Below are 9,898 nucleotides of genomic sequence, written 5' to 3'. Positions count from 1 at the left end.
GATTAGATTTTCATGAGACTTATTATCCATCTCTCTCGAGAATATCACGGGAAAAACCCTCCCCCACGATTCAGTTACCTCTCACCAGGTCCCTCCCATGACACATGGGGATTATGGGAGCTACAATTCCAGATGAGATTTGAGTGTGGACACAGCCAAACCATATCACCACGTATATCCGGGTGTCCCCAGGGAATGGTAGGGTGATTGAGGAAAGACTCATAGTGGTGGGAGAACAAGCTGGGATGAAGGAGTGTTTAGAGACCCCCAAGGCCATCTCCAGGTTTGGTAATCTGCTCAGAGGACTCACAGGACACAGTCTATAGTCATACTCATGGCGATAATTTATTACAACAAAAGAATGTAAAGCAAAATCAGCAAAAGAAGTGTGCATGGGGAAAAGCCCAGAGGAAAGCTCCCAAGAGTCCTTTCCCCATGGGGTCACACGGCACACGTTAAATTCTTCCAGCAACGAGTTGTGCCATGTGTTAAATGCTGTCTACCAGGAATACTTCTTAGAGACTCAGGGCCCAAGGCTTTTATTCTCTGCCTCTCCTGGCACATAGCAAAATTCCAGACTCCCCGAAGGGAAAGCAGGAATTGAACATATACCACATTGTCTGTTTGGGTACTGTGCCACCCTTATCAATTCTGGGAATGGTGGAAACCCTCCCCAAATCCAAGTTCTCCAATGATGGCCATGCCTGCAGGTCTTTCTAAGGACAGCAGCCTCAGACCTGCTTTGTTAACTCATTTTTGGGGGAGAACTCAACCTGATGACAGTAGGGGCTGGCTTCAAGAGCTGTATCAAGAACAGACTTTAACCTCCCGAGAAGAGTGGTGCTTCAGAGGATAGTGTGGTGACAATTCCAAAATATGCCTTTAGCAGAACCTGAGGAAATTGGCTGAGTCCTAAGGAGAGATATGGCTTTGCATAGTGTAGCTACTTAAATAAAAATACCACTGCCTTCCTGACTTGGAGGTGAATGCTGGGAATTCAGGAGAAGAGACTGGGCACAGAATGCGTCATTGTCTGACAACGTCCTACAGCTCTGTTGGTTACCCAAGGCAGCAATTGCATGAACAATCTTTAAACAAAATAAGACCACGACTGTTCACAAGAAATGAGGCCAAGCAAAGTTATGTTACCAGAAAGAATATATATGACTACCATATGGAGTCCAAATGAGGTTGTTTGGAAAATAATGTTCATGGTGTGAGGTGGGTTTTATTTTGTATCTCAGAATGGAAGAGTCCTCCCTTCCTCCTGCCCTGTTCTAAGGGGTACAGCTTACTCTTCCAGATGGCCCCACCTAAACCTAAGCCTCACAGGGTCGGCCTGCAGCAAAACAAGATCCTACCTTTCTCTCTGAGGCTCCCAGGATGATGCAATTGACAACGTTTTTAAGACACAGCAGAAGGCTTAGCTTTGATCACTTAGAGGTCTGGTACTTCCAAGAAAATGGGACAGCTGGGGTCCTGTTGGGGGAAGAGGATTAAGAAGACAGGGCTTGAGAAGAGAGAGGAATGGAAGCATGGATTATGGAAAGAGTATCATTTGAGGACATCAACTCAAGTCCTAGAATGAGAGGCTTTGCTTCTGGAATGACACTGAAGGGGCTGGCAGTCCTTTCACCAGTGGTGTACAAAGTTGGGTCAATTATCGGAGCTTTTTGGAAAGAATACCTGAAGCTTTCTTGGAGATCCAGTATCTGTTTTTACTTTGAGGACAGGTGAGAACAATGACAAGGGATCCCCACTGTCAGGACTCTCATTATGCACCACTGGCTAGGTGATGGTCACTGACCATCCACGGCTGAAGACACAGGAGAGGGAGAAGGTATTCTCACTTCTACCCCAACACCCACCACTTGCACACAGAACAAAGGGCAGGGAAAACATTTTCAAGTCATGCAAAAGTAGTCTATTCTCTAAAGTCTGAGAGCCTTCAAAGAACTGCATTGGGAACTCTTCTATTAATAGTAAAGGATTGCCTGCAATTGTTGGACATGTTGGCATGGCCAGAGCCCGGGGCATGCGTAGTGGTCCAAAGAACAGCAGCAGAGACTGGAGGCTGGAGGGGAGGATGTCCCCAAAAGGTGCTGTCCAGTTGGGTAGAGAAACATTGGCATGGTGAGAGGTTCCCCAGGAATACATGGGCCCACAAGCTGGAGGTCCTTCATTAGCAGATGGGGCTAGAGCCAGGGAAATTTGAATTAAGGCCATGACGATGATCACAGATAAACTTACATACTGACACCTTGGGAAATTCGAGTAATATTACATAGAATGCAAAGATACTACCAGAAAAATAATTAATGAATAGGTAAGTACAATATTACAGTTCAGTGTGGCTCTCAGAGAACTGCAGCCAAAGGAAATAAAAATTTTTGTTTTCTATTTTTATCTGCATAACCTAAGGAATACTAAAGAGGATCTAATTCATAATTCCAAACCACTCTTCTAATCTGCCTCTGAGGATCTTTATTTGGCCTTGCATTGATTTGTAAATATTTTTATCTCTAGAACCCTCCAAAGGAAGGAGCTGCAGGCAGTGGTGTAGGTTCTAAAAATGGCCTTGGGGTAAAATTAAATCTGTATCTCCCCACCCCCATCGCCCACATCTTTTATTTATACAACAACAGGTGAGGAACCACCTCCTCTTTTTGACAAAGGGAACATTGCAATGTCACCTAAGAGAACTTGAGCTTCATGGAGGAGGAAGGGCTGTATTTTCCAAAGATCTCCCAACAATATCTGTTGTTCCACAAGCTCTTTGAGAACCTTGTACTCTCCCCAGCAAGAGGTAGAGACTCTTCTCCCTTTGAACCTGGGCAGGCCTCTGTAATTTCCCTGATCCTTAGGGTATGACAGAAATGAGCTATGCAAACTTCCAAGGCCAGGGTTTAAAAATGCCATGCATCTGGCCAGACGTGGTGGCTCATGCCTGTAATCCCAGCACTTCGGGAGGCTGAGGCAGGCAGATCACGAGGTCAAGAGATGGAGACCATCCTGGCCAACATGGTGAAACCCTGTCTCCACTAAAAATACAAAAATTAGCCAGGCATGGTGGTATGCACCTATAGTCCCAGCTACTCGGGAGGCTGAGGCAGGAGAATTGTTTGAATTGGGGAGACGGAGGTTGCAGTGAGATTCTGTCCAAAAAAAAAAAAAAAGCCATGCATCCCTTCATCGTTCTCTTGGGGTGCTCACTCTTGGAACCCAGACACTCTGCCCTGCCCTGAGGAAGCCTGGACTAGCTGTATTGGACATGTGTGACCATTCTGGCTGTCAGGCCACTTGAAGGCTGGTCAAAAGCATCAACCGCTAAATGTACAAATAAAGACATCTCCAGATGATTCCAGCCTCCAGATTCCAAATCACTCCTGATTTGTGGGTCTTCCAAGCTGAGGCATAAGAGAAAAGACAAAGTGTCCTCATTATACCTGTTGGCATTTCTGACCTACAGAGACCCTGAGCATAATAAAATTGTTGCTTTATGTCACTAAATACAGAATGGTTTGTTAGGTAGCAATAGTAACAAGACAGCATTGTTTTTCCTTTGTTGGTGCAAGTGAGCAGAGTAAATAATATGGTTCTCCATAATCCTGGGTCCTGCTGCAAGGAGCTCCGGGGTCAAGGTGGCCCATGATTTCTCACCTTGATAGCACGTGGACTGGCACACTTAGCCAGTGCAGCTGAAGCAAGATGATAGCTCATTATATCAGACTTCATTTCTCTCTGACGAAGGCTCCACTGGTTTACAATGATTCCAACAATGGATGTTCTTGTCAAGGAAGAGATGCCTTGTGCACTTTGTCTTGCCTTCCCCTCCACCAGCAGGACCTTCACTCTGTCCCTGGGCCCTGGCAGCACTCCCCATTCCTGGCCAAGCCTGAGAGGAGCTCCCCTGGGCCCCTCAGATCCAGCACACCACCAGCCTCAGTCCACAGCACCAGCAGGGGGTCAGTGGATATGTCACACTGGCTGTCAGGGATGGTGACAACCATGGGGCTGTGAGCAGGGTGAGTGCTGTAGGAGGTGGTGGGAGGTGTGGCACATAGCAGGTTGGGGCCCAGATCTGATGTGTTCAACCTTGCCCTTGGGTAACAGTCAAAGGGGGCATTTATATCAAGGAGGGCAGAGGTTGGGGCCACGTTGGCACAGCAGATGATGGGGATTAAATGTAGACAGGGTTGAGAGAACTGGAGATGCTTTCTTTGAGGTAGCGTGTACAGGAGTTAGTTGCCAGTTGAATGTTGAATATAGGAAGCAGTGACCATGTTTTCTAATCTGGGTGATTGGAAAGTTAATCCATAAAACAAAAGCCAGAAGAGGCAGAATAAGATGAAGCGGCAGAAAAAATGAGGAGGAAGATACTGAACTTTGTATGGAACCACGTATAAGACATCCAGGAGAAGAGAGAGGAAGTTCAGGCACAAATTCAAGGCCTAAAATGGAGATTTCAGGGGCATCCAACCAGAGCTGGTGGCAGAAGCCATGAGACTGGGCCCTGGGAGGGGGTGCATATGGAGCAGAGTGGGGAGGGAAGAGGCGACCCTCAGTGACCAGCCTTCATGTGATGGCTGGAGGGAGCAGAGTCCTCAGCGAAGGAACATGAGAACTGGAATCATGGGACCTTGCAAGCGAATCTTCCCTGGCACCTGATATGGCTCCTCACACCTCCTAGGTCATTGGTAAATGTGTGCTAAGTGGAGAGCCCTAGCAGCTGGACAAGCTGCAGCTGATCTCGAATACAAGGAAAACACCAGACCAAATACAAAGAGCAATAATTAGGGAGCAGACGTAGAAGAGAACCACTAATTTAGCTTGGGTCTGCCACAGAGTGGTAGACGCATTGGCCTGACATGCGTCAATTGCAGATGGGGTAGCACTTTCCATCCAAATGCATCAGGAAAGCTGTGACAGGCTGCAAAGGGTGACAGATACACACCGCATGCTGCAAATCAGCTATCACATGGAGGGCAGCCTTCCCGTGAGCGTGGAAGGAGGACACCGCCACTCAGGCCTGGGGGGCTTGAGTCAGACTCACATCTCCTCAGTGGTCACTGTCAGTGGTCTCACCTGGACATTTGCATGCCACTCACATGCAGGGGCATGCAGTTGCCAGGCTCATCATGGCAGCCAGGAGGAGAATGCAGACACAAACAGCTGTGTGAGGGACGGTGGCCGGGATGGGCATTGATACCACAGGGCTGGTTCATGCTGCTCAAGAAAGGCCTGAGAAGAAAATCAGAAGGAAAATGCATGGCATGCAGGGCATTGGGCATCATGCCTGATAAGTTTCCTCCTTGTGAGGACTGGGAGGAGAACTGAAGGCCTCTCCTGCTGCTGGCGGTGCTCATGTGGGAGCCATAAACAAACCAGGTCCCCAGAGGTAAAAAAGGAGCAGAGGCAGAGCATAAGAGGGTGGCACGGGGGACTTTGGAAGGAGCAGCCGGAGTGCCAGGTTCTGGAATCACTGCTTACTATCCACGAACTTTTAAGCATGAATGTTAACCTTGTCAGTGTGATCCAAACACAACAGATTTATCTCTCACTATGCCTTCACCTTTCTTCAGTGGGGGTGGCCCTTTCCTGCCCCTGGATGAAGACTTAGGCAGATCCTGTGGCATTTCTTCTTGGCCCTTCAACCATTGGACTCATATTCTTCATCTATATTCAGAGATGAGATTGTCCCTAAAATGGTCAAAACCCTGGCATTGCATCCTCTGTCTCCTCTCCCTCCTCAGTCCCCTTCTCAGGATGCTGAGGTTAGAAATGCAACAGAAAAGGTGGCGGCAATGTAGTTCTTCCTCTCCCTTCTCTCATCCTGCTCATGTCATGGTCTACTGGACTCTGGATATCTAGCCCCCTCCTGCAGTGTGGGAGAGGTGGAGCGGGGGAGGAAGGAAGATAAAAGGGAGAATGCTGACTCTTCCCCCACCCTTCACCGTGCTGTGTGCCCAGGAAGATGACCTTGAAGGACCCCACCAACAGGCTCCCTTGCCTCTGGCTTCCAGTGGGTTTTGGTCACTGGGAAGCTTTAGCAAGAGATAGGAGGGAAGGAGGGAGTCAGGTTAAGATGTCTATTCTCCCAGCTGTCTCCCTGCGGGTGGCACTGGGCTGGCTGCCCCTGGAAGAGGGTCTCAGCTCCTGTCAGTTGCCTACTGGACTCAGCTGTCTCTCTGGGTCCTGGTGACCACCCCCTCCCTTATTCATTCAAGTCAAAGGCTAGGAAACATAGGACCTTGACTGCTCTTAGGGGCTTGGTCAGGCTTCCTGCTCTGCAGGGTTGGGGGAGAATTGGAGGCAGTTTTTCTCCCTCTTGAGACCTTTCCTAGCTCCTTCAGAGGTTCTCTGTTTGTCCCTCTCTCCTACATCCTTGGTTCTTTCCAATCCTTTGAGATTCCATCTTCAGTCCCTAGTGTCCTGCAGCACATCCCACCTCTTCTTTCAGTCTCCTCACCCCTCCAGGTAGTGCACATGAACGGTGCCCTACATGAACCCAGGCCGTCCTTTGCTCAGGGAACCTCAGCCAGCTTTAGGAGAGGGCCACATTCTCCCGTTGCCTCAGTACAGCCCTTCTCTCGCTGTCTGGACTGATTCTGCCCGCAGGATCAGACCCTGGCCCACTGTCATTTAGAAGCTTCTCAGGCATGAGTCACATACCAGCCTGTGTACCCCCAACTTCGGGAAACACGACCCAAGGGGACACCAAACAACACAGTGGTCCACAGTTACGGTGAGGCCAGTTTCACTCTGCTGAAAGAGACTGCGATGAGAAAGTTTTAGTTTTGAACCTAGCCAGGTTAGCTCCTTTACACGTCCTCTTTAGCTTATCACTGTTTGTATCATGTGATTTGTAGCTGCAAGACCCTAGCGGACACTTTCGGCATTCAATTTGGAAATCTCTTTCATTAAATGCATCAAGTCAGTAGGTGCATTAAAAATTTTTTTCATGTTACCATAGGCAACAGTTCCTAAATTTTCTACTACTACATAATGAGGACCTCCTTTCCTCCATCAGGGAAGAGCATGTTCCTTAGTTTCCTGTACATCCTCACTGACAGCCTCCTGGGGCCTGTCAAGTTTCCTTAATAGTCTTGTGTAGCCACAGAGATGCACTGCTCAGACCTCTTCCAGACAGAACCTGCCACAAGTAGCACAAAGAGCCGACAACCTCAGGGGCAAGTGCCTGCCAGGTCCACTGCAGCATTCGGGCGGAGGCCCCCACACTCTTCAAGGCAGCTTCCAGTCAATAACTCAACATGGCAGGGCATCCAGGCTTGGCCATTTCTGCCCAACATGCCCGTCTTCTGTGACAGTCTTTGTGCTGGAGCTCCCCATTGGCTGAGATTTTCTCAGAGCTGCAGTTAGAGGGTCCTTCTAGCCAATCCTCCTTCCTCTTCCTTCTGCCTCATTTTACAGGTGTCAAAGTCACATCTAAGCTTGAAAGTCTTAAGGCTTTCCATTTGTACTTCTGCTCCCCCTTTTCTCCTTCTTCCTTAGGCATTACCCGCCAGTAAATCTCTTGCAGTTCTAACTTCTTCTTGGTGTCTGTTTCCTGGAGCATCCAAATGCATCAGCCACCTCAGGGTCATTCCAGCTTGACTGCTCCCTGGCCCCCAGCAATAACCATATGTCTTAGGTTTTTGTTTTGGTAAAGCCCCATCTCCAGGTGCCAAATACGTTCTGATTGCTACTGCTACCAAATGAAAAGTTACCTACCAAATTTAGTAGATTAAAACCATTGTATTTTGCCCACAATTTTGTGGGTTCAATTTTGGGAAAGCTCAGCGGGACAGTTTTCACTTGGGGTCTCTCCTGCTGTTGCAGCCAGATGTTGACTAGAACTGCAGTAATCTAAAGGCTTGACTGGACTGGACATAAAAGATGGCAGACTTGTCTGTTTGGAAGTTGATGCGGTAGCCAGGAACACCGCTGAGGCTGTGATTGGAACGCCCATGTTTGGCATTTCCAGCATGGCAGTCCCAGAGTCGTTGAACTTCTCCCATGGTGGCTGGATTCACCCAGAGCAAGTGTCCCAAGAGAACGAACCAGAATTGGTGTGGCTATGACAGCCATCTAGTGGTATGGCCATGAAAGCCTTATGACATTATTTCTATAGGTTAGAAGCAAGTCACAAGTTTAGCCCAGATTCAAGGTAAGAGGGCAGAGACTCCACCTCTTGATGGAAAGAATGTCCAGTAATTTGCAGATGTTTTTGGACTTTCACAGTGACAAATATGACAAAAGTAGAAGCCAACACTTAGTCCCACATATAGCCACTTAAAGGCCCTATAGGACCGGCCAGCCACCTGGTGGCAAGTTGATTATACAAGAACAATTCTATTATGGAAGAGAAAGACCCTTATTTTCACTGGAAAATGCACTTATTCTGAACATAAATCTTTCTTCCTTCCCTACGACGCTTCTGCCAAAACCACCATCTGTGGACTTACCTAACAAATGCCATATTCACTGTCATAGTATTTCATGGAGCGTCACTTCTAACCAGCGACTCAATTTCCAGCAAATGAAGCATGCCAATAGAATGATGCTATAGAATTCAATGAACTTACCCAGAGCAGCTGGCCTGATAGAACAATGAAGTGGCCTTTTGAAGGTTTAATTAAAGTGCCAGCATGTGATATAATGCTTTTTGTGGATGAGGTAATGTTCCTTGGGATATAACATAGAATCTGAATCCCCATTCAATATATGGTGCTGTTTCTCTCACAGCCAAGATGCACAGATCTGGGACCAAGGGATGGGAATGAGTATGGCCTGCTTACTACTGCCCCTACTAATTAACTTGACAACATTTTACTTCCTGCCTCTGGAACCTGGGGCTCTGCTGGTTTAGAGAGATTGGTTCCAAAGGAAAGAGTGCTTTCATCAGAAAACACAACAATGCTGCCTTCTGATTGCAAGTGGAGACAAATCTGGCCATGTTGAGGTCTTTGTGCTGTGAACTAACAGGCAAAGAAGGAAGTCAGTGTACTGGCTGGGTGATTTCACCGTCACAAGAAAATGAATAGCTACTGCTCACGGGCAGTTGGAAAGAAGACGGAGGGATTTAACTGAAATGCAGATAATTTTGGGGGCATCTTTTTAGTACCTCCAGTTTTGTGGTAACAGTAAATGGAAAACTAAACAGCCCAATACAGATAGGACTGTCAGTAGCTAGGAATGTGCAGGAATGAAGACTGAGTTGCCCCATGACGTCAGGAACTACCCCGTGGAGTGGCTTGCTGAAGGAAAGGTAACATGAAATAAGTAGTGGAAGAAGAAGGGTATAAATATGTTACCAGCTGCAGCCACTGATCAGCTTCAAACACAAGATCTATAGTAGTGATGGTATTTCTTCCTTGCTTTGATACGAATATGTATGTGTGTAAACACACATATCCATATATAAAAATCTGGCTAGGTTTTGGAACACTTTTCCCGCAGATATCCTCCTGGTTTACTACCTGACAGCTGGATCTCCTTGGGGAAGAACCCTGCTATACTGCCAAAATTTTATTCTATAAATCTTCCTTCTAGCTTTCTGCAAAGGGACCCGCATTTACGAGGGTGACTGTGCACTGAGAGGAAAGAAACACCCAGACATTTCAGGGATTACTGGACATTGACTCTGAAACAATGGTAATTCCTGGGGACCCAAAACAACACCGTGGACCACATATTTCCATCCACATAGGAATTTATCTATAGACGTAAATCCCTTCACTTTGTTTCTTTTTTTTCCATTCTAAAATAAGAGGTGTTAATAGTGGCTAACTTTATATCTCAATAGTTAATTCATAGGATATAAAAATGAGAGCGTGACTCCTCTAGAAGAGAAATAACCATCAGTCATGGATGAATAAGGTCACATGTAGGACTCTGT

The sequence above is a fragment of the Macaca thibetana genome, chromosome 8 (genome assembly GCF_024542745.1).
Source record: "Macaca thibetana thibetana isolate TM-01 chromosome 8, ASM2454274v1, whole genome shotgun sequence".
Taxonomy (NCBI): Eukaryota; Metazoa; Chordata; class Mammalia; order Primates; family Cercopithecidae; genus Macaca; species Macaca thibetana.
Note: the sequence above shows the minus strand (reverse complement) of the source record.